Genomic DNA, 26,085 nt, shown 5'->3' on the forward strand with positions numbered 1-26,085 from the left:
GAAACACAGTTGGGAATGTTATTTGTTGCTAAGGCCTAAAGAAGAATTTTATAAAATGCCCTTAAAAATCAAATTCTAGGTGCTGGAGAGATGGCTCAGCAGTTAGGGGCACTTACTGCTCTTGAGAACCCTCGTCCAGGCCCCAGCACCCAAGTGAGGTGGCTCACAATGCCCTGTGAGTCTATCTCTGGGGGACCTGATACCCTCTTCCTGCTACCATCGGTACCTACACTCACATGCACATATCCACACACTTAAATATACATAATTAAAAACAAAATTAATACTCAGCATTTGTGAGCAGAGGGAGGTGGATCTTGGTGAGTTTGGGGCTAGCATGGCCTACGTAGTGAGTTCTAGGACACTCAGAACCGTATCTGTCTCAAAACAAAAATAACAAAATTATTATTATCATTATTATTTTAAGAAAGGTCAAATCCTAAAGATGCATTAGATTTAGATTTGCTGGGGAGGTAGCTTTGTGGCAGAATACAGCACACAGAAAGCTCCTGGGGGATGCCTGATACACAGAAAAGCTGTGCAAGGATCACTTGTATGAGATGGAGCCCACCAGTCCTCAGTGCTTCATAGCTGTGGAAATGCCGGCACAAACCAGGCAGTACAGCAAGTCTGTCTGAGCTATGGGCACATTCAGTGCCACATCCCACTGAATTCACATCAGCCTTTGGTCCTGGCGAGCCTCAGTTATCCCCATGTGAGCTCTCAGCTGACACCCGGAAGACCAAGGTCTCTCTGTTAGAGATTTTACTATTTCATGACTTTGGAATTAAGAGGTTTAGAAAAACAGAGAAGACTTTTTCCCTAAGATCACAACTGGCTAGTCATAAATGTCACCGTTCTTAATTTTATCGCAATGTGTCAGAAGGTCTTCTTCCAAAATATGACAGGAAGCTTCCAGAATAACATGGGAAAGGTCATGAAGAACGGACAGGCTGAGAGAGTATTTTCCTTTGCCCTTGATCCTTGCTAACTTGAACCTCCTTCGGTCAAATTAGACTCATACTTTAGCCTTAAGTCAGTGACTTCCTTCCTTATCCAGACTGGAGCGAAGGCAGACATCCCTGGAGATGTAGCTGCTTCTGCTTCTTCTCCGGAGCACTGTGTGCTGGGCCCTCCAGATGGAGATGGATGGGCGTTTGCACTTTGGGCTAGCTCTAAACTAGAGTCTCTGCCCCTGCTGACAGCTTCCTAAGGATAAGATAACCACAAACTCCTACCCATACCACAGTCAATGGCGCACAAACGATCCTAGAAGCCTGCCTAGTTCCCATAAAAGATGGTTGCTGACCCTAGACCAGCTGGACCAGCGGATGGCAGCACGCTCTTTCTGTCTGGGCCGGCAGCTGAGCACACCAATCAATACCAGAAGAACTGGAAGTATCTTTCCTCATCAGGTCACACCAGAAAGATGTGCTTCACAACCAGGACAAGAAAAGTTGACGCTTCTGTTAAAAATGACGAAAAGCCAGATGGGCATCCACACTCATCTTTCTCTGTGCTCTGCTTCTGAGGAGGAGGAGGAGGAGGAGGAGAAGGGAAGGAAGAGGAAGAAGAAGAGGAGGAAGATGTATTGATTTTATGTATATGAGTGTTTGCCTTCAGTATGAGCTCTATGTACATGAAGTGCTGGAAAAGCTTAAAAAAAAAAAAGCCTTGGGTGCCCTAGCAATGGACTCAGGGATGGATGTGAACTCCCATATAGGCTCTGGGTACCAAACCCAGGTCCTCTGCAAGAGCAACAAGTGCTCTTTTTTTTTTTTTTTTTTTTTTTTTTTTTTTTTTTTTTTTTTGGTTTTTCGAGACAGGGTTTCTCTGTGTAGCCCTGGCTGTCCTGGCACTCACTTTGTAGACCAGGCTGGCCTCGAACTCAGAAATCCGCCTGCCTCTGCCTCCCGAGTGCTGGGATTAAAGGCGTGCGCCACCACGCCCGGCGCAACAAGTGCTCTTAACCTCTGTGCCATCTTTCTAGCCCTTTACTCTGCATAATATGCCCAGAAATAATCGGGCAGCTTCAGACCCAGGATGTTGTAAATAATAAAGTCGATCCTGCCATCAAGATCAACTAGATCCTTTCAAAGCCCGGGCTGAAATAAACCTCTCCAGAGAAGGAGGAGGAGTTGGGAAAATGGCTCATTGGTAAGAGTGTATACTGCTCTTTCAGAGAACTTGGGTTGAGTTCCTTGCACCTATGCCAAGAGGCTCATAACTACTTGTAACTCCAGCTCCAGAGAAACCAACACCCTCTTCTGGGCTCCTGGGACATCTGTACTCCCATGCACAAGACCTCCTCCATATACACATGAGTAAAAAATTAAATACTAAAAGAAGAAGGGCTAGAAAGACAGCTTAGCAGTTGAGAACATTGTCATTTTTACAGAGAGGACCTAGTTGGGTCTCCAGCTCACAGTCATCTAAAACTCCAGTTTCAGGGGATACAACACCCTCTTCTGGCTGCAAAGGGCTACTACACACACACACACACAAACATGCAATACACAAATACACATAAAATGAAAAGAGTATGTCATTTTTTTTTAAGGAGTAGTTGTTTAAATTCCAACACTTCACATGTCTGCTCCGTTCATGATGACACCATTTTCTTACTGCCCACAGGTATCTACGTCCCCTCTTGATAAGAGTCTGACCCACCATCACCTCCCATGCTCCTAGCCTCAATGCAGCATGACCCAAATTGATCAAGCCAGGTGTCGGCTGCATGGCCAGGTTTCTCAGTTCTGAATAACCCAGATTACTTCCTGCTGCAGCTACGATAGTTAAATTAGAAAGGCTTTTCCCCAGGTAATAGGTGACCTGATCCTTTAATCCAGTTATTTTTAAGTTCCATCAAAAATATGCACTCACTGCTGGCCTAGGATCAGAGGCATGGTTAGAGAATAAAACTTCCTCATAGCTGGGAAATCAAAGGACATCGCTGTCCCCCTTCTTAGCCCTCCCTGGCTTGCATAAGTCACATGTTTAGTAAGCAGGGCACAGTTGCTACATAGCAAAGAACTGGCTCTTCAGGCCGTGTGTGGCTACCCTCTAGGATGGTTGTTTCTGGACTTTTTAACTTTCTGAACTCAGGTGCCTCCACCACAAAATGTCAATTCAGGCTGACACAACCTGGCTATTGCTGTGGCCTAGGACCCCTTACCAGCAGCATCACCAGCTCTAGAGGAGGCAGACAGATCTTTGAGAGACTGCCTACACAGAGGAAAACAGTGAGGTCTGAGGGGGACAGCAGCTGAAGAGCTTAAGTATTATCTCATTAAACTGCTGCCATTCCAGAAGGCAAGCCTGAGACTCCCCCAAGGTGACAGATCTTTGCTTGAGGCTAAGGAGTTGTCCCCACAGCTTTGAAGGAGGATGGCCAACTCTCTCCCAGAAAGGGATCTGGTAGCTTCAGGGAGATGGAGTCCCCAATCTCATAAGAACAAGAGGCCCAAGGCAATGGTAATGAGACCTTAGCAACCTCAGGAAGCTTTGCACATCCTTCTAAGTGCAATGGTGCTGGCCTCAAGGAGTTCATAAAGCTGAGCCCCTGCAAGGTCCCGAGCAGGTGGCTTGCAGCTCCTGCGCCCCAGTGTGTTTGCAGATGGTAGAGTACAGTTTACGCTAGGACTGGGCAGCCCAGTTCACCCTCCCTCGAAGGCACAGAACAGAAATACTGGCTTTCTTTGTTAATTCTATTTCAGGGAAGTACAGCAAAGGGGCCTCATTCCAGGCCTGAATGGCCTTTCCTCTTCCACCTCCCTGCAGAGAGGCTTCCGGCCCGGTCCTAGTGTTGACTGTGGGAAACCGAGACAAACCACTCCTGATGGAGGTCAGCTCTTCCAGCTCCCAGCTGAAGGAAGGCAGGCAGCCAGACTACAGACCCCAAACCTTTCTGAGGCAGCTGCAGGCTAAATATAGACCAGGAAAGCTCAAGTCATGGCTATGACCCCTGAAAGGGGCTGATACTAACAATGCCTGAGCTTCTGTCCCTCCCTAAGACATCTTGCCAGGAAACCATCACTGCTTATAGTGACCTGGGGTGGGGTGGGGCTCGGTTCTTATCATGAAACTCCAACCCTTTGGTGGCAAGGAGTTCCAGCCCCATTGAATAGTCCCCAAAATTTTTTTTTTCCCTGAGAGTTTCGGTGGGCTTGGCCTGAGCAGAGCATAGTAGGTTTTTGGTGCATGCTTCAAGGGGGGTTCTAAGACTGGATAAAAACACTTCTAGAATGCACGGACAGGGAACAAAGTCACCTGTGTCTTGGCTCACATTTGAATGAAGAACTTTTAAGGTAAGGGAGTTTCTGGACCACAAGCTTTTCCTGTTAATAACGACCGACCCTCCCACTTCTGGCCAGGCTGGAAGACCAGGCTCACTTTGCCGCGCTGCATATCTGACATCTGGAAAATGTTAAGGTGATGTTTAATGAACACATTTACAGCTGGGGCTTTCTGTGAAAGAAACTCGAGACAGTGTGTGTGTGTGTGTGTGTGTGTGTGTGTGTGTGTGTGTGTGTGTGTGTGGTGCGGGTGAGGAGGAGTGAGCAGGGCTGAAAGGAAGGAAAGAAGTTGTTGCATGGCTGAATCCCTTGCTTAAAAAGCTGCTATTTCTTTCTTTTTCTCTCCTCTCTTCTTTTGAGACCGGGTCTCACTCTGTCTAGCCCAGTCTAGCCTCTAAACTCAGCTTTTATGTGCTTGGGTGATAGGCGTGCACTACCTTGCTGAGCTAAGGGTCCCTTCTTTCTGAGAACCTTTGGAGGTTCCCTAGAGGAACAACCGAGACTGGCTGTTAGCTCCAGATTCCCATGAATGAGAGAATAAGGTTCTCTTGAGCCTTCTCACTAAGGCTACTTGGAAGGAAGTCCCCACACCCTGGAGTCAAGCAAAATAACTTTCTAAGGAATAAATTCAGCAGGCACAAACAAACCTAGTTTAAGTTCTTTCCAACTTGGCTGCAGCTCTCTTGCTCTTAGGTAGTTCCGAACTCTGGGTTCCTGCCTAGCCTAGGGTCATGATGACAGGAATAAAAGTTGAGACTACAGTGGAACTCAGAGAAAAGAAAACTGTGCCCGGAGTAGGGAAGTCTAACTTTCTGTGCACAGAGATGAACCTGAGGAGGGTATCCTGTCATGCCACAGCACATCCAGGAACAAAGCCCCAAGTCGCCTATTGAATGCGGTGAGCCCCACACCATGGAAGCCGTTAGCCCACTGTAGAAGTCATCAGGGAGCTCTTTGAACAGACACAAGACAACTAGAGAACAAGTTACTAGAGTCCCTGGGTCCCGCCTAGGCAGCCTTCTGAAGTGCAAAAGGGACATGCAAATTCTCACAGACTCAGACAGTGTCTTTAAAGCATTTTCTGTCACACACGCTGCTTCGGTCTGTGTATGCAGTATTTCCTCTGCCTCTTAGCACCAAGGCTGGGAGCTTGACAAGATTCACAGTAAGAAAAAAAAAAAAAGAGAGAGAGAGAGAGAGGGAGCCGTAGTAAGTGCTCAGCAGCCCACCCCGCAACAGGAGAGGCCTCCAACGCTCTGCAATAAATCCAGACCCTGACTCCCTCCTCAGAGGAGACTCTGGCCGCGAGAGAACTTTCTCCTTTCAGATCAGAAACAGAAAGCAAAGGACCATGAGACCAACCGGTCATCAGATGTGTCTTACCCTGCCCAGCGCAAAAGCCCAGTGCGCGCACCTCCGGGAGTCCGCAGTCAGAATCGCCTCTTTCTCTAGACAGATTCCAGTGCTCACACTGGCTCAGCCGGGACAAATTCCTTAGGAGTCTCGGGACTGGAGACTGTGATGTCACCGCGGGCCCTCCCTCTGTTCCCTAAAAGGCCATTCACACCAAGAAGGACTTTAGTCCCCTTCAGAGGAGCCCGGCCCCTCCCTAGTCGGCCCAGGATGGGAGGGCAGTTGCTTTCCTGCCTGAGGCAATGCTAGCGGCCTTGGTCAGGTTCCAGGGCTAGGCAGGGAAAGAGCAAGAGCCTTGTAGGTGCCGATGTGACCTGTTATTGGGGCTTCTTTAAAACTCAGATATGGGCTGGCGCGCTACTGAGTCTGTAAAAACCTCAAGGATTCTAAACAAATGACTGCCCTTTTTATTCTTTTACACAAGATCTCACTGGGTAGTCCTGGCTGGTCCACTATATAGACAAAGGAGGCTTCTAATCAGTGAAATCCCCCTGCCTCTCCTCCCTCAGGTTGAAGTTAGCGATATGCGCCACCTACCACATCAAGCTAAACATGGGACATTTGTATAGCAAAACTCAAAGAAAAAAAGAGGTAACAGAAATGAATATTTAATGTAGCTGAGACCAGACAGTGTATGTATATGCAATGAATGTGTCCTGGTTAGGGTGTCTAGTGCTGCAATAAAACACTATGACCAAAAAAAACTAAAAAAAACAAAAAAACAAAAACAAAAAAACAAAACAAAACAAAAACAACAACTTGGGGAGGAAAGGGTTTATTACAACTCAAAACTCCATCTCTGGGCTGGAGAGGTGGCTCAGTGGTTAAGAGCACCGACTGCTATTCCAGAGGTCCTGAGTTCAATTCCCAGCAACCACATGGTGGCTCACAATCTGTAATGGGACCCAACACCCTCTTCTGGTGTGTCTGAGGGGAGTGACAGTGCACTCACATAAAATAAATAAATAAATCCTTCAAAACAAAAAACAAAAACAAACTCCATCTCTAAGAAAAGTCAGAGCAGGAACTCAAGACAGGAACCTAAGTTTGGTGTCAAGTTAACAAAAACCAACCAGTATGCAATGTGATAGCCAACTTCTAATGTTCCAGGTTATCCCACAAGCACTTTCTATGTTGTTTAAAGGTTTCTATATAATTACTTCCTGATTCATTGGGTTTTGTGGTGCTAAGAATAGGACCCAGGGCCTTGCACGTGCTAGGCAAGTGTTCTACCCAGGAGTTCCTCCTTAACCCTCCCATTATTGTGGCTGTTGTTTTAAAATTTGTTACAGCACCTCACTAAATTACTCAAAACTGACTCTGAGCTTGCTCTGCAGCCTATGCTGGCCTTGAACTGTGATTCTCCTGCCTCAGCCTCCCAAGTAGCTGGTATTAGTACAATGCATTTTAACTGGGTATATGATAGTTTACAGAATCCTGGGTGAGGTGGCCTCACCACTGAATAAAAATGACAGATAGGTAGATAGGTAGATAGATAGATAGATAGATAGATAGATAGATAGATAGATAGAAGACATGACTGCTCCTAAGAGGTTTAGGTTTTTATTATAGATATATGAGATATAAGATATGGATATAAGAGAGGCAGAGACATCTAGAAGAGTCCAGCTGGACCTTGCTGGCAGACTGAGCTGGGCCATGAGAGGAGAGGGCTAAGTGGGGAGTGAAGAGTGGGAAAGCCAGAAAACCAAGAGAGCAGGAGGCCAAGAGAGTGGTGTAGCCAAAATGGCTGAGTTAAATAGGGGCCAGAAGAGCTGGGGCTGGAGAGTTCAGGGGAGGAGGTAGGGTATACCAAGCAGAAGGACCCTGTAACAGGTAGGGACTGAGGGATGCTGGGAGAACCTGGCAGCCAGAGTCAGCTTTGATATGTTAATAGGCACACCCCAGTTAACCATCTGTCCTAGGTTTGAGACCTAACAACCACTCCATAGCTGACCAAGAAAAAGAGCAATATTTGCTTTGGGTAGAGGTGCCTGACCCAAATGCATCTGGTTCCCTGGCTTGTTCTGTCAGAATCAGATTCTAAAACTACGTAAGTATTCTGGAGCAGTGCCCACTCTCTGAGGACACCCACTGGCTCCAAACCCTGCTTCCAGGTCCTACACATCTCATTCCCTGGAACTTCAGGATGACCTGGAAAAAAAAATTCAGGGCCTCGCTAAGGCTCTGGCTGCCTGGAAAGTGAGTCAGAATCCTGGGTCAAGTCAACACCGTGATGAACTCATTTTCTTTAGTGAGAGAGACAAGAACATCAGGTTTACAGTAAACTGGGCAGGGAAAGGGACATGAAGGCTATTACACGTCCCGAGAGGCCAGCTGATCTGGGGTCAGTCTGAGAGCAATCTGTTCTGGTGACAGAATAAACAGCCCAATGGATTGCAAGCAGGGTTCCCCAGGGACCTCTCAGGACCCTCCTGGGCACAAAGGTGAAGAAAGGAATAACCAGTGTCAGGGAGGCTTCCTTTGACAAATATTTATGACATCTAAATGACATTTCTACAATGTGCTACACTTGGACATCCCAAGGAATTTCCTAAAGCCCGGCCTAGCGATACCAGAGCTCCTGGGGAACTCTTGGAGCCTTCGGAATAACTGGAATGTTCTGCTGTGTAGCCGAAAGGCACTTCAGATGCCACTTAGCAGTCTTATGTAAGATGAGATAGGAGACTCACACTGAGGAATGTCACTGGTCTGCTTAAGCATGAGGGACCAATACTGGCCATGGGGTTCCAGACACTCAGGAGGCTGAAGCAGGAGGATTCCCTGAGCCCAAGAGCCTGGGGGCAGCCTGGGCAAGAGGAAAGAAAACAAAGAATGAGGGACCAGGAGGACTTCCAAACCACTGTGAGGCAAGGATGCTATCTGGGACCCACTCTATCACCACATCCACCCCGTTGTATCAGTGGGAGACTATTTTCCATGTAATAGGTATGCTTATGACGTGGAGTCCATTGGATGCAGTGGCTCACTAAATGCGCATTTGTCCATATACGAGCATGCAAGCATGCACTCTCACAGGCTTAAGTTCTGTCCTCCCCACAGGTTCATAGTCACCTAATACCCAGAAGCCTGGCTTAGGACTTGAGCCATTACAAATAACATTAGCAGTAATAGCAATAACAATAGGAGTCTTCCACAGAGTTTAAGTGAGGTCATAGGGTGGGTCCCAACCACTAGAGAATAGAGGAAATTCAGACAAAGAGGTGTGCAGTGTCACATAGGAACAATAACGCCCGTCAGCCAGGAAGATGGACCTGAAAAAGAGGCTTCCCTGAACCCTTGGAAAGAACCAACCAGAAGGACACCCTGCTTGCACTCTGACCTCTACAACTATGAAAGTATACACTGGGTTGCTTAGCTTGTTGGTGTAGCTCCATTAAAGCAATGCACATGCATGCATGCTCATGAACTCACACACACACACACACACACACACACACACACACACACACGTCTATGCACACACACTGCCCAGCTGCAAAGAGAGGGCAGAGCTTAGAAAAACAACCCAGTGGCAACCCCACGGTTATGAAATGGTTCTATTCTCAGAGGTGAAGTGAGAAATGAAATGGGCTAGCTGGGTTTAGGTTTTAGAAATATAGCCTGAGGTGACCCATTGGTGACAGTTCACACAGAAATGGTCAGAAGTCTAGCAGATACCCGCTCACAACTGCTTGTCCTCCAGTCAGCTCCAGCACAGGCTCTGAGCCTGGAGGCGGGGACATCTTCTGAGTGTAAAAACCTTTCATACTGCCACCTTAATTCTTCAGGTAACCTTGCACAGGGAAAAGAGAAGCCTTTGTGAAGCTTGGTCCTGCTTGACTGGTGAATTCATTTCTTTCTTTGAAAGCTAAAGAAATGGGGTGGGGGTGGCGGAGAATCCTGCCTTGGGGTTCCAGAGTACAACCCGTCTCGGTGGAAAAGTCAGGGTGGCAGGAACGGAAACGCCCTGCTCATGCTGGGTCCACAGTCAGAGAGCAGAGGGCTGGTCCTCAGCTTGCTTTCTCTTCCCCCTCCCCCGACAGCCCCCCACCCCAGTCTAGGACCTCAGCCCAGGGGTTTGTGCCACCCACATTGAGGGTAAGCTGTTTTGTTCCTCAAACCCAATCTATAAACCCCCACAGATGTCCCGAGAGGTTTGCCTCCTGGATGATTCTAAATGCATCAAGTTGTCAACCATTGCAGTTGAGAAGCAAAGTGAAAACTTTGAAGACCCAGCAGTTTAATTTGAAAATAGCACATAAGGTCACCACCGAGCAAGCATCCATCAGCATAAGCACATATGCCAGGTGGGTGCTATCTTCCCTGAGACGCCTGCTATCTAATCTTTCATTAGATAGAGATTCTTATCCTCTAGAGAGAGGAAAATCCAGCCCATCTCGGCCAACACGCCACAGAGACATACAGCTAGTCAATAACGGAGCTTTGACTAGAGTTTACAGTCCAACCCATTCAAAGGAGATCTGCCTCTGCAGGCAACAGTGCAGGAGGGAGGTAGACACAGGAAGGACCCAGAGCTACCAAAGAAGAGGCAAGAGGAACATCTTCAAAGCTTCAGTAATACAAGCAACAAGCTGCTGTGGAGCCCTACCTAGGCCTGTTGCTATCCTCCTCTCTGAGTCCACCTTGTCTGGTCTGTAAAATGAGGGACACAGGGTAAATGCACAAAACTCACTATACAGCTGTGAGTGTCAGCATGGATAGAGGCAGAGGTGAGGTCACTTGGTATAGGAAGGGAGACAGAGAGAGCGCTGGTGACTGCAGCCTCTGAAATGGATTGGGGACACTTTTATCAAGAAAGAAGTTGAGTCCCTAGAAGAAAGTTGAGCTCCATCTTAGCCACACCCCTTGGCAGAACTTTATCACTCTGGTGGGAGGATTTTATTCCACTCCTTCTATTTATAATGGGTACCAGGCACCAGGGCCTTACTGTATAGAGTCTAATTGTACACACACACACTTTTCCTGATGCAACGGTTTTGGAAATGGAGACCCAAGTAAGCCTCTTTGCTCCATGCTTCACAGCGCCTTCTGGTGTTTCATGTGTGTATATGTATGACCTCATGTGTGTATATGTACGACCTCATGTGTGTATATGTATGACCTTCTGAAAGAAGGATTAAGTACATTAAAACGTAGACAGAGCCAGACCCCATGGCACACATCTGTAACTCGGACACTTGGGAGGCCGGGAGGAGATGATCAGACAGCATCTGCAGTGAGTCTGAACTCATAATTCTCCTGCCTCCACCTGCAAGGGCTGGCAATATAGTCACGGGCTACACACCTGACTTCGTTTACCATTTGTGTGTGCTATATGTGTGTGTGTGTCTGTTCATATGTGTGTGCATGCATGCATGTGTGTTTGTGTGTGTGTGCTATGTGTGGTGTGTGTGTGTGGTGTGTGTGTCTGTAAGCTTCTGTTGAGAGTATCTGATGCTCGAGAGCGTGTGTGTGTGTGTGTGTGTGTCAGAAGGTAGGGGGAATGCAAAAGCATGCACAGAGCCAGGGGGGCCTTGAGTGCCCTGCCCTATCAGATATCTTTGAGTATCTGATGCGCGCAAGCACTTGTGTGTGTGTGTGTGTGTGTGAGAGAGAGAGAGAGAGAGAGAGAGAGAGAGAGAGAGAGAGAGAGAGAGAGAGAGAGAGAGAGAGAGAGAGAGGTAGGGGGAATGCAAAAGCATGCACAGAGCCAGGGAGCCAGGGAAGCCTTGAGTGTCCTGCCCTATCTCATTCGACCATATTCTCATATTCCTCTAACTAAATGGCCAGCAAGCCTGAAGATTTTCTAGTTTCTGTCCCTCGGCCTGCCTACCCACACCCCACCATACACACACAGAGCACTGGGGATACAAGTCTGAGTAACTACACTAGCTGCTTCATGGGTGATATGACTTAGAACTCAGGTCCTCATGCTTGCATAACAGCCTTCTTCTTCAATGAGCCATTTCCCTCTCCCCTTGATCTCTGTGTCATGATTCACTTATCCCACAGTGAAGCCATGACTCAGGATGAACCAATGCTATCCCAGCGTGGCCTTCTGTCCAGTAAATCCCTGAGTCTGTCCCATCGTAGGAGCAGACTGTCCCTCTCCACAGCTGCCTGACAGCATAATCTCCCTTCTTTGTGGAAGATAAGCAACTGGGGCTGTCCGTAGACATTTCCCTTCCAGGAGCTGCTCTTTCCCAGAAAAAGTTGAGCAATGCTCTGTGAGTAACTGAATTCTTCCCCGGGAGGGGGGAGTCAAAAGTCACAGAACTTAATTTTATGAACTATGTCACAGACAGTGTCTTAGGAAACCCCCACTGACGTGTTTCCCAAGGTCTGAACAGCCAAATAAAGATTTGGAGAATATATTATTCTAAATGAGAGCCTTTAGCTGCCACGGTGATCCTGGTACTCGGGAAGTTGAGGCTGGAGGATGGAGACTCTGTCTTAAAACAAAAATGGCTCCCCACTCCCTCCACTAGTATATCAATCTAGTAACTTCCTCACCCACCACACACACACACAGAGGACCAAATTCATTGATTTGGACTCAACTCTCTGTTTTTTGTAAAATACATCAAAGCTTCAAGTGAACTTTAAAAAAATAATAACACCTTGGACTTGTTAAATCTAGGCTTCTGTAAGCAAAGGTGCCATACCTTCTACCAATGCTCCGTCTGAGCCTGGTTACCAGGATACATTTATAATTTAAGTAAGATACACATTCTTGACTTCAAACCTGACTCCAGTTGTAGTTGCAATTCCAAGTTAGGGGGAGCACCTAGAATCTTGTCTCTGGTCCACAGCTCTTCTCCCCAGAGTACATGTAGACCATCTCTGACACACTACACTCTCTAAGGTTCGGGCAGCCAACTCTGAGGGGCCACAGAGGGATGTCCACCTCCTTCCAACAGTGACCTGGCTCTCAATGGCAGGAAGGAATCCCTACAGCAGAAGGAAGGCAGAGCTTGCATGACAACCAGAGGCAGAGGGGCAGGATCAGCAGGGAGCCATGGACACAGTCCTTGACCCTTCCCATTGTGTTCTAGCCAGGAGAGCCTGACCCTGTCTGCTTTGTTTTTCTTAATTTTATGGGTATTTTTAAAAAATGATTTATGTACATTAATGTTTTGCCTGCATGTACATCCATGTGAGGGTGTCAGGTCCCCTGGAACTGGAGTTACAGACAATTGTGAGCTGCCATATAGGTGCTGGGAATTGAACCTGGGTCCTCTGAAAGAGCAGCCAGTGCTCGTAACTGCTGAGCCAGCTTCTCAAGTCTTCCTTCTCTGTTTCTAGGCCATTTCTCCTGCCTGGCTGTGGAATCACTACATCAGAGCCCTGTAGCTAAGAGCCAAATAGTCAAACTAACTGTGGAAACGGTCATTTCTGAGGACCAGAGGCTAGCGTTGTACTACTGTGCTAGCTGGTGCAACCTCTGCTTGGTCCCATTCGCCCACTTTGGTCCCTTTGATCTGGGAACACTTGCTGCTGACCACCTCACTATGGGTCTAGCATGTTTCAAGGCAAGATGATACAGTGGGAGGGACGCAAGCCTTCAGGAGAGAAGGGCATCGTCTGAACCTCTGGTATCACCCACTGATGGATGATGTGAGGCTACACAATGGATATGCTCCTCTATTTTAGGATTCCTCTTCTTTTAAATGGGCTGAAGACTACCGTTTAGGGCTAGGGAGGTGGCTTATCTCACAAGCCTGAAGAGCTGAGCTTGATCCCTGGAATCCAGGGTGGAAGAAGAGCACTAATTTGTCCTCTGACCTCTGAGTACTCACCATGGAATGAACTCTCTCTCTCTCTCTCTCTCTCTCTCTCTCTCTCTCTCTCTCTCTCTCTCTCACACACACACACACACACACACACACACACACACACCTTTTTAAAAAAAATTTAGAATTTTGGTTGTGAGTTGAACCATGTTTCCCCAAATTTATATTCAACTAGAATTTCAGATCATTACCTTATATGGAAACAGGGTCTCTGCCTATATACTGTGCTACTATGAGGTCATACTGGGTGAACGTGGCTCTCACCGCAAAGACAGGCACCTTTGTAAGAAGATACGGCATAGCGCTACACAGAGGAGGACTCCGTGCGACAGTGGACTCTGCATCTACAAGCGGAGAGTAATCAGCCACAGTAGCAGTTAGGCAGGAAGCAGGGAACAGATTCTTCCTCAGAGCCTACAGGAGCAGCCCAGCTGCCTGCTTCCTACCTCCTAGGCTAGCAGCGATTTGCCCTGGCATTGCTGTTAAGTCACTGTCATTGGGGTAGCTTGTTAGTGCAGGAATAGCAAATGAACACGCTGACCTTATAAGGCCGCCTCAAGGATGACATAAACCACTCATGACTAGGAAACGTCAGGCCCGCAAAATGAGGCCCTCAAGCATGAGTTGACTCCTGGTCATTGTGCAGAAAGGGCAAAGAAATACGTGAGAAATAGGGCTTCCTCACACAGCTACCACTGCAGGCTATCTCAGCAGAGGAGAAGACTGCATGACAAAGCTGAATGAAGAAGCCAGTATACCAAGTCAACTGGTCTAGAACTGGTGACGGGGGCTGGGGGTGGGGTGGGGGAGCAGGGATTCACAAAGCTGCTGGCCAAGGCTGATGAGAGGGTGATCAGAACCCTTATTACCTGTGAAACACCTGGTATCAGTCAAGATTGAATATACAATCACTTCGGTTCCTCAAAACAAGCCCATGAAGCCAATATTTTTTAAATGTATTTGGTTTGGTTTGGTTTGTTGTTTTTTGAGACAAAGTTTTTCTGTGTAACCCTGGCTGTCCTGGAATTCACTCTGTAGACTAGGGTGACCTCAAACTCAGAGGCCTGTCTGCCTCTGCCTCCCCAGTGCTGGGATTAAAGGCATGCGCCTGCACCACCACCATTCAGCTTAGAGTACATTGTGTAAGGCAGGAATTCACTATGGAGCTCCAGCTAGCCTAGAACTCTGTCAATGGATCTATCCCATCCTCCCTATGCTGAGACCCTTTAAAACCTGTTGTGCCCCTCCCAAAAAATAAAGTTATTTCTTTGCTACTTCATAACTGAGATCTTGCTACTGTGATGAATTGTAGGTATCTGATATGCAGGCTATCTGTATGCAACCCCAAAGAGATTGTAACCCACAGGTTGAGAACTGCTGCCCCATGTAGATCAGGCTAACTTTGACTCACAGAGAACAGCCTGCCTCTGCCTCCCAAACCCTGAGATTAAAGGTATATGCCACCATGCCAGGCTTGAAGCTGATATTCTCGCAACTATTTTATGGCTCATGAAAGTGAAGGTCAGAGAGTTGTTTATCTCTATCTTTCTAATCTAGTGTTTGCATGCTTATTTAGCAGGCCTAGGAAATGAATCTAAGACCTCGTGGGTGGTAAGCAAGTGTCTCGCCACTGAACTCTATGCTCAAGCCCTCTGTACTTTATTTTGAGATGAGGTTCCATGAAGTTGAGTTGCCCAGGCTGGCCTCCAATTTATGAACTTCCTCCCTCGACCTCTTGAGCATCAGGGATTGCAGGATTGCTCCACCCAGTCCAGTTAGGTTCAGAGAATTTCCTTGTGTAAAGGCCTCAGCTGAATGAACAGCTAAGCTGGAGGCAAGGCAGCTTGGCTCCAGGCCTTCAGCCACTAACTCTTTTTTACATGTAAAAGTAGAAACTGGAGCAACCTGAACTTGAGGCTCATCTAACAAGCAGGACTGGCCCCTGGATCCTTTTTCTCCTTCTTCATCTTCTGCCAGCCCTGCATAGGTCTAGGTTCCCTGTAAATGGATTCAAACAACCATGGCTGGAAAATAGAACACTGTGATGGTACCGAACAGGTACAGACTCTTCCCACATGTTATTCTCTAAAACAACACATTACACCAATCTATACACAGCATTTACACCGTGTTGGGTATTAGAAGGAATCTAGAAGAGATTGAACATGGTAGGCAAATCCCATGTCATTTTTACATAAGGAGCTTGATTTTGGTATGGGTATAGGTGTGGGAGTCCAGAAGTCAGTGCTCAAGGGGCGTAGGACAAAAAATGTTTCCTATATATTAATTCTAGGAAATTAGAACCTCGAATTTGTGTGTGTGTGTACATGTGCGCGCAAGCGTGCATGCACACTTTCTGGGTATTGGCATTATAGAAAACAAATGGTACAGATAAGAATAATGGAGCAGTTATTAACCTAATCCCTGGCACTGTGTAGGCATTTTTGCTACACAGACTTCTAGAGTTTGATTTATGCTGTCTTTCTATTCTTCCAGCAGTGAGACATGCTAATCCCATTTCACGGATAAAGACACTGAAGCTCAGAATGGAAGTAATTTGCCCAAAGACACATAGCAAGTTCCAGCAGAGCAGGACAGAACTAAGCCCTGTTTCTTTTCTCTATGTTATGGAGAGATGCACCTTGATACACCTGTGTCTTCTGCCCCACAACACACAGTGTGCTAAGGCTTGATAAAGAATGAACTGGAGAGGGTAGGAGAAATGATTTGGGGGTGGGGGTGGAGGAGTGGGGTGAGAGGACCTGGGTTCAGTTCCCAGAACCCACAAGGAGGCTCATAACTATCTGTCCTGGGGATCCGATGCTATGGACACCAGGCACGCATGTTCATATACACAGGCAAAATACTCACAAAAATAAATCTTAAATAAAAACATGGTTTTAATCCCAACACTAGGAGGGCAGAGAAGAGCAGATTTCTATGAGTGTCAGGCCAGCCTGGTTTCCATAGGGAGTCCTAGGCCTGTCTCAAAACCTGTGAAACCTTGTCTCAAAACAAAAACTACAAATAAAGAATAAACTAGAGGGTAGACAAGATGGCTCAGCTAGTAAATGTACTTATAGTCAAACTTGATGAGCTCAGTCCCAACTCTAAGAAACCCAAGGTAGGAAGAGAACTGCTCTTTCATGCTGTGGCACATACACACCCACACCAACAAAGCAACAACGTGTAGGAGACCCTTCACAGAACCTTAGCTAGGAGAAAAGGCTGGGCTTGGTCACCACCCCTCAGGATGCCTGGCATTCTCCATCTCCCTTAACACACTAGGTGAGTGAGTTTTCTTCAGCTGAGTGGCTGGAATTCTCCAGATAGACTAGGAGCCCCTCCCAAGAATATCTGTTTGTCTTGTACACAGGTTCCAGTACAATAGCTAAGAACTTGGAACAGCCAGGCCATTCCGGATATGGACCTCTCCCCAGACAGGCAGGACAGAGAAGGTGGGGGGTTGGGGGAATCTAAGAACAGGAAATTGCAGTGACAGGGGTAGTGGGGGCTTGATGTCTTGGGAACACATCCTACAAACAGTTCAAGCTGGGAGGTGCTGGGTGGGTGTAGGGACCAAAAGGGTGACCTCAGCCAAAGTGTTGCTTTGATGTACAGACTTCCTGCCTTACACTGGCTCAATTTGAGAGGATTTTACATATTCCTCACCCCCTCCCCTCTGTGTGTGTGTGTGTGTGTGTGTGTATGCGTGTGCGTGTGTGTGTGCACGAGCGCTCATCCTGTGGATCAAACCTAGAGCCTGAGATACAGCCATAGCCCACTTTAAACTTTTTTTTTTTTAATTTGAAGACAAGATCTTGCTAAGTAACCAAGACTATATAAACTAGGTAGGTCTTGAACTCATCTCCTTGTAAACTCCCTCCCATTCAGCTAAGATTAGAGGCCTGTACCCCTAGGCCTAGATGAACATCTTCCTTTTCAAAGACGTGAAAATGACAGGCATTCAGCAAAAAAGTTGACTTTGCATTCTGAATTCTCCACCCCAAACTCCAAGGTACTCTGCTATAATGGCTGCTTCCCTGGGCTTCAGTGACTTCAATGTTTCTTCTATTTGCCTGTGGGTGAGAGCATGCAAACTCTGACACCACAATCCTCTCTTCTCCCATACATGGACACTTACGTTGGTTGACTCCGGTTTTTCTATTATGGATAAAGTTGCTATGAACATTGACACAGACATATCTTCAACAGACTCCTTACATATTAGCTGCATATCCAGAGATGGAATTTCTAGATCATATATGTTTTCTTTTTCTCTTTGAGCCTAGACGTAAATCAAACCAAAATAAAACAACACTCCCTACCCCAACAAAATTACGGAGCAGACACCCTTTTTCGAACCTTACCTCCTTTCCAGAGACATCTCTCTGGCCCCGCCCATTGCTGTGTGTGGCTCCACCATGTGAGCCCCTTAGTTCTGTTTCTGCAAAGTCATTTAGGCTCTGCAAACAGAGGTTGGGGCAAACCCCTCCCCTACGAGATGCAGCCTGGTGACAGAGCATCTGGTTCATGGAAGGCTGCAGGTCTTTCTGGAGAGCCTTCCAGGTTAGAGCAGATGGACCCTGGGGATGGTTTGCTTTTGCCAATGTTGTCATCAATCACAGTCAGGGGCTGTCATTGTCACCATCACCAGGGTCTCCTCTAGGGCTAAAGAGGCCTCTTCCTTTGTTTTCTCTCAGATTTGAAATCCCCCCACCCTGACCATAACCTTTAACCTCTGGAGGTTTCTGAAGTTTCAGTAACACTTGGCAATCTTTCAAATTACAAGTCAATGACTACAATTACTAAATTGTATTTTAAAGGATTGCTTTATTGAGCCCCATGACTTAAGTGTATAGTGTTAGGGGAAACTCTGTTAGGCTTTTGTCCTAGCATTACACACTTAAGTCTGTCAGTGGTTGTTGGATGGATAAGGGAGGTTGTAATTCTTATACACTTTTAAAAACCTGTGGTGCGGGGCTGGAGAGATGGCTCAGTGGTTAAGCACACTGGCTGCTTTCCAGAGTTCCATTCCCAGCACCCTCCCGGTAGCTCACAATTGTCTGTAACTCCAGTTTAGGGGGTTTGACACCCTCACATGTAGGCAAAGCACTAACCCACGTAAGACAAAAAAAAATTATTTAAGAATAACTAAAAAAATCTGTGGGGCAGTATAGAGCATACTACTTCCTGTTTCAAGCATCTAAAATGAACAAGCCGGTGGTGTCAGACACGCTCACAGCATTGTGTGGTAACACATGTTCACCTCTCAAAACCAAACCTCTGCACTCAGGAAGCAAGGTGGGTCACAACTCCTGAAGCCACTATGCAGTTAATTGGGGCACAGAATCTGGGCGACTGGTATCCTGCCACAAACATACGTGCAACAACCGACAGCGAAATGATTTGCGAGCATTTTGGCTCAGCAAGCCACTTCTACACTCCCCCGTTATTTTATGACACCCGAAAGCAGAAAACAAACCAGAACAAAAGACATTTTATTTGTTTAACTTGTGGGTCTTAATTAAAAACACACATTCGCCGCCTCATTTGCATTGTGTTTAACTAAGAAATAGTATTTCTGCAAAACACCATCACAAAATAGACAGCTCTCCTCTTTTAAAAAGATATCAATTTAATAGAGTTATAACTAACAATTTTGAGGGACCTGAAATGGCTGTTTATTTTGAAAGGAAACTATGGTCTTTCCCCCAGCCGTCAAGGACCTAGAAGGTCCTTCCTAAACTCGCTTTTAAACCAAGTTACTAGGATGCTTCACATCTTTGTAACCGGCCGGCCGGCTTGGGTGGAGATTAAGTCCCTACAGAAGAATACATCCTCAGATAATGTCAATCAGCGTTAACAATTTAGAGATAATCCCTTCCTTGAGAAGTCTATTTTCAGCTTACCCTAGCCTTGGGTTAATTGATGATTTACCATCCATTAGGAAACCCCTGCTCTTCAAAACACTGTTTGGGACAGAGGTTTGGGACAGAGGCTCCTTCACCTTAGGGGCTAATCGCTGGGGCTGAGTGCTTCCTAATGGAGACAAAGGTTCTCCATTTAACAAACAGGCCATATCCTTCTGAAGTGGAGATCCAACTCCTGGGTAGTTGGTGAATGTTTGTGCACACACAGGGCATTTCGGATCTCTCACAGCAGGCACACTCTCCCTTCTTTCCCTAGCCCCACACTGCTGACTAGAATGGTACTGGTCCTCTCCGCATGCCTGTAAGGTAGGAACGACTTCACATCAGAACCAACCCTGAGCATCCATTTCCACTCTCTTCCCAATGACATCCTCCTCTTTGTACAGTTAGCAAGCGACTCTCTTTCCTTTGTCCCATCCTTTGCAGCCCTCCACATCCCCACACTTAGCCCTCACCATTCCTCCATCCCCAAGGCCACTTTTCTCAGGATGAAAGCTGTGTCTACACTTCTGGCCTCCAGCTCTGATCTCCCATCCTACCACACATTGTCATGTGTGGGTCATGACTTTCCTGACACCCCAAGTCATCCCAACAGGGTTTCCACTGCAGAAGAAGTCAAGGTGCTGGACCCATTTTCTTCAAACCAGACTACGTTACCTACGTTACATTTGCCAGGGAAGCTAACATTCGTCAGTGCTAAAGAATGCAGAGGCAAGCACTTGATAGTTGCTCAGACACTTAAGGGTGCTGGGTCATGTGATGATTTCTATCATCAAAGTGCAAAACAAGGCTTGGGTGGAGATTTGGGGGTCATGTGCCTGGATTGCTTGCTTTATTGCCAGATGCTTCCTAGAGCATACTTCAAAGATTCAGAAAGAGTCAGGATGTAGCTCCTTGTTGGCAGTGTGTGATTAGTACACTCGAAGCCCCTGGATTCCAGCCCCAGCACAGATAAGCCAAGCACAGTGGCTCATGCTTGTAAGTAGAGGAAGGACCTATATCAGAAATTTAAGGTCATCCTCGGTTGTGTAGCGAGTTTGAGACTGGGATAGCAGTTACATAGGATAGAAGCCAGGTTTGGTAGCTCTCGCCTTTAATCCTAACACTCAGGATTAAAGGTAGAGACAGAGAAATCTCTTTGAGTCCCAGGCCAGCCTGGTCTACAGAGCAAGTTCCTGATCAGCTAGAGTTACATGGTTAATTAAAAATAACAATAAAAGCCGGGCATGGTGGTGCACGCCTTTAATCCCAGCACTCGGGAGACAGAGGCAGGCAGATTTCTGAGTTCGAGGCCAACCTGGTCTAAAAAGTGAGTTCCAGGACAGCCAGAGCTATACAGAGAAACCCTGTCTTGAAAAAAAAAACCCAAAGTAAATAAATAAATAAACAAATAAAATAAAAATAATAAAACAGTGATGGAAATTTTTATACAATGCAATGGGGGGGGGGGTACCTGGTGGGCCCAGGCCTCTCAGTAATTACACCATGCAATAGATCTGGTACAAGGGGATTTATTGGAGAGGGGCCTGAGCCAATGTTCCCCACCCCCACCCCCATGACCCCCAAACCCACACGTACACACACAAAGATAACAAACATTTTGAAAAGTTAAAAAATATAGATAGCTTCCATTAAGTACCTTGAAGTTAATTTCATTTTCAAGTGGAGTCAATAAAGCAACCCAATTAAAGTATTGTGGGTGGCCGAGGGTTGTGGGGCCAAGGCTGGCCTCCACCTCTGTGTCCAGCCTCAGCCTGCAGGCTGCTGGGATTACAGGCATGCATCACCCTGCCTGAAAGCAACCAAGTGTTAAGTAGTAATACAGCAAGCATTCTGCAGCTCTAATTGGATGCTCTGCTATAAGGCAGAGGTGCCCGGGGGCTTAGCTCTGCCACAAATTCATTCTATGTGTTCTTTCCTAGTCTCATTAACCCAGTGGCTTTCTCCCAAGAGAATCTAAAAAAAGACACAAGATACTTAGGCATTTTAGCATCTAATTTATTAGTGCTCCAGACAAATTCTAAAAAACCAACCCACTGCCAGGTATCCAGAGGCTGCCTGAATTTATACTCGGGAACATATAGCCTGGCTCCTTTTACCAGAGGCCCTTATAAAATAGGCCATGCTTTATTGCTTTATTAGATGACACTGTATATAGCCTAAGAGTCAATGATATTATAAACACGAGAGAATTGCTCAGTCCATAAAAGAAAGAAGGCCTCAATATAGGCTCAGGTCACACAAGGCAAATTTGAATTTCTGTGGTACCCAGAGAGAGTCAACGCTTCGAAGACTGCGAAGTCTATCACCCTGACTGTCCATAGAACAACACAAAGAAACAAAATGTCAGGTCAGAACACATGGACCAAGTACACCTGTCCCCGGTGAGTCCGGCTGGAAGCGCATTCCGGCCAAGCAGAAGAGGGAGGTTTTGAAATTCGTTCCATTCCACATCTGTGAGCTTTGGCAGTTGGCTATCTCCACTCTGCCTTCTTGGGATTCCTGAGCTGGCTCTGCTCATCCCAAATATTTGAGTCTAAGGGTTTCCAAGCCATCGGAGCTGATAAACCAAGGGCTTAGAGCAGCTATTAGAACCCTCCTCCAGGCCATGATGGGGGTGGGGGTGGGGGTGGGGCAAGGGGCTGGAGATCCTTAAGTCACCTGAATTCTTTTCATGGGGAATGATTACCCAGAACGCAGCTACAAGAGCTGTACTTAGGGACCATTTGTATGCTCTGGGGGAAATCTGAAAATACCATGCCCAGGACAGTTTCAACTCAAATCTTAGTATGTTTGGTGGTAAATACTGAAACCCCAACAACAACAAAAACTAGACAGATTGTAATTTGAGATTGGACTGAACTCAAAATATAACGATTTGCCCTTAAAACAAAACAAAACAAAAAACAGAGCTGTTAAATTTCCTTAGGCTGCATTTGGATTTTTAGATAAGGAAGAACTGAAATGTGTGGCCAAGTGACAGACTATAACACGGGAAAGATTCTGGGACGGAATCTGTAGGCTCTACTGTCAGGCACTTACATTTCACATGTTCTAAGGGTCAAAGCTGGGTGTTCTGGTTGGAGTTTAGTCCCCACTTTAATGATGGTGGTCGCTGGTGAGGCCTTTAAGCTCTGATTAGGTCCGCAGAGTTCTATTCTGTCTCATCAAAGAGGCAGGCAGCTCTCTTGTAAAAAGCCTGCTTCCCCTTACACACTTAACTCGGCCTCACTAAGAGATGGAGAAGCAGGGAGGCCCTTAGTAGATGCTTGTGGTCAGGATCTCAGTCTCAAGCACCATCAGCAACAGGAATCTAACACCTACTTCACTGCCCTGAGTCCTGGAAGTACCCACCATTGCCTCAGGTCTTTAAGAGATAGTGAGCTTCAAGATTGCAATTCCTCACGCCCCAAAGACTGCTGGAGGGTGGAGAGCCACTGCACAGGCCTCTGCCACTGTCTGAACAAAACAGTAGCAAAAGGAGGTCTACCACACCCAGCCTGCCAGCCCCTTTAAACCTTAGTGAGGGTTAAGGTTTAATTCCTAGCCAGCCTCTGGTAAGTCAGATTTACAAAAATCCAAGGCTGGATCTGGGGTGAGAGTTCAGTTAATGTCCTGTGAGCGTGAAAAACCTGAGTTTGATCTCCAGAATTAAAACAAACAAACAAAAACAGCTGGGCTTGGTGGTAATTGATTGTAATCCAGTTCTAGGCAGGCTGACACAGACAGGATTTGCTGGCTAGCCATTGTCATTTCTGGGCCAGTGAGAGACACTGTCCAAACATAAAATATGATGACAATGTTAGATTGTCCTCTGTATCCTCTGGCCTATACACACACACACACACACACACACACACACAGAGAGAGAGAGAGACACACACACAGAGAGAGAGAGAGAGAGAGAGAGGGGCAAGCAGAAGTTCTGAGGTTGTTTGCTAAATAAAACCTATTACTCAGTTCTCAGTATCTTTTTAAAAGAAGTATTTTAGTGTAGTTGGGCAGTAGGTGGTAGAGCACACCTTTAATCCCAGTACTTGGGAGGCAGAGGCAAGTAGATCTCTGAACCACAGAACCTGGTCTACAGTTTGAGTTCCAGGTCAGCCAGGGCTACACAGGGAAACCCTGTCTCTCAAAATAAGGGGGAGGGGCGATTTTAATATGTATGGGTGTTTTGCCTGCAAATATGCCTGGGTATCACATGTATGGCTATACCAATGGAAACCAGAAGAGGGAATTAGATACCTAGGATTGGAGGCATACCTGGTTATGAGCATGTAGGTACATACATTACCACCATGTAGGTGCTGAGAATCAAACCTCGGACCTGTAGAAGACCACCCAGTGCTCCTAACTCTGAGCCATCTCCTCAGCCCCCTCTCAGTATCTTTCCAAATGAAGTACATACAACATATGAATATGATGTATATGTATACATATACGTATATATGGCTGGGTATAGCTTAGTGCTGCAGTGTTTGCCTAGCATGCACAAGGCCCTGAATGTGACCACCGTATACACATACAAATGTTCTATATGTACTCTGTATGTATATACATATACATGTGCATACATGTGGGATTTAAATTGTTCTCTCAGACCATCCCGTTATTCCTTCTTGTCTCCCTCCCCTCCAACTTTCCGCTTTCAGAACTCGACTGCATGGAAGAGAAGGGAAGAGGGGAAATCAAAAGGTATTTGTAGTTGGCTTTGTTCCTATGCGCAGAAAATAGCAGAGTTATACGTCCTCTCTGTCATCGTAGTGCAAAATTACTGATTGCTCTCCGCCAGGTCAAATCAGTTTGACAGCAAGCAGCCCAGCTTTAGATGGGAAGTCCTGAGTTCTGTCCTATTTGACCATTTCTTATTTCTCAGATCTTATTTTCCGAGAACTTCTGAACCCACTGATGCAAAGCCAATGAGATTCCATTACAGCTTGCACTCCCAATCCAGCCCCCAGGGGCCCAGTTGTTCCTTAAACATTGATGATGTAATGCCAGCGGGCTGCCAGGAGAAGCCCTAGTGTGCTGTCTGGGCTCCTGAGGAAGGAAGACCTGCCCAGGTTCACCTTAGGGAGAGAAAGAAGGTTGAGAGTAGGTATCACCTCACTGTTCCTTCCCTGAGATGCCGGGATGCTCGGGAAAGCATCTCACTCATCGATGCCTGGAAACTTCAGTACTTTGCCCTGACAGAAATTTTACTAGTTCAGGGGAAGTAGCTTTTCCCATCTAAGTACTCCATGTCAGTGAGAGGAAATCTCTTTTTTTTTTTTTTTGGTTTTTCGAGACAGGGTTTCTCTGTGTAGCCCAGCTGTCCTGGAACTCACTCTGTAGACCAGGCTGGCCTCGAACTCAGAAATCCGCCTGCCTCTCTCTGAGCAAACCCAGAGGCTCATGAGAACAGAAGCTAAGACAGACTAGGGCTCCCACACGGTGGATCTAATTGGAGAAGGTCAGCCTTGTGCTCCGACAGCATTACAGTAATGCACCCACGGTCTTCAGACTTAGCTGGGTGCGAGTAAGTGCAGCCTGCATTCACTCATGTGTTCGAATGCTTGGCCCACAGGGAGTGGCCACTATTAGGAGACTGGCAGTGGGTGTGGCCTTGTTGGAGGGAGTATGTCACTGTGGGGGTGGGCTTTGAGGTCTCCTAGGTTCAAGCTAGGCCTAATGTGGCATACAGTCCTCTTCTGCTGCCTGCACACCAAGATGTAGAAATCTCAGCTCCTTCTCCAGATCCACGTCTGCCTGGGCGCTCCCATGCTACCTGCCATGATGATAATAGACTGAACCTCTGAAACTGTAAGCCAGCCCCCCAATTAAAGATTCCCATTTCTAAGAGTTGTCATAGTCATGGTGTCTCTTCACAGCAATGAAACCCTAACCAAGACATCAAGCCAGAACAGGATTCTACTTTATTGTGTGAACAAAGCTGGACGTTAATCTTTGGTGGTGGTGGCACCAGACATGGCTCTGGGCATATGTTATCAGGAGGAAAGATCCGTGGTGCATGGTCCCTCTCATAAACTAGGATTCCAGACTGAATAAAAAGGAGGAAAAAAGAAGAACAAAGAACACAGCAGCATTTATGTGTACCTGCTGCCTGACCACAGATACAACATAACTAGCCTCCTGCTCCCGCCATGCCTCACTGCCTTCATGAACTGTATTCCTTAAACCTGGCTAGCTATAAAGCCATCTGCCCTTAGATTGTTTCTCTCTCAGGTACTTTGTTTCACAGAAAAGAGAAACGTAACTAATGCATTCCCTGATACAAGCAGCTTCCAGAGGTGGAGCCTCGGGGATGGGTTTGTAGAATGAGGGTTCTGCCTTCATCCAGGCATCAGCCCATCACTGGCAGGTTCAGAGTTTGAATGGACTGTTGAGAGGTTGACCGTGAGAGGTAAGCTAACTGGAGAAGGACCTGGAACATGCTCTGGCAATCATGAAGTGAGGACGTCTGCGCCACCCCACACTCCTGGTGCCATGATGTTCAGCCTCACCACAGGCCCACAGTAGTGCAACAAGTCTGAGCACAGTCTGAAACCATCAGCCAAAACACATATCTCCTCTCTTTAAGTTGGGGCTTTGTCACAGCCGTGAAATTGACTAACAAATAGTTCATCAAAATAGGACAAGAAGTGGTCT

The 26,085-nt window shown here is 46.7% G+C and overlaps 1 protein-coding gene across 9 annotated transcripts in view; it reads right to left on the minus strand.

The window, feature by feature from the left end:
* Positions 1–26,085, minus strand: part of Palm2akap2 (PALM2 and AKAP2 fusion) — a 460,662-nt gene that overhangs the window by 37,049 nt on the left and 397,528 nt on the right. The window contains exon 1 of one of the 9 annotated variants that reach the window (XM_029475712.2): positions 5,679–5,767. The exons of the other annotated variants lie outside the window; for them this stretch is intronic. The gene's annotated coding sequence lies outside the window, so the exon portion shown is untranslated. Of the gene's footprint in view, positions 1–5,678; positions 5,768–26,085 lie in introns of those variants that run through there. 9 annotated transcript variants of the gene reach the window in all.

Source organism: Mus caroli, unplaced genomic scaffold (assembly GCF_978045245.1).
Source record: "Mus caroli unplaced genomic scaffold, Mus_caroli_1 scaffold_6, whole genome shotgun sequence".
Lineage (NCBI taxonomy): Eukaryota > Metazoa > Chordata > Mammalia > Rodentia > Muridae > Mus > Mus caroli.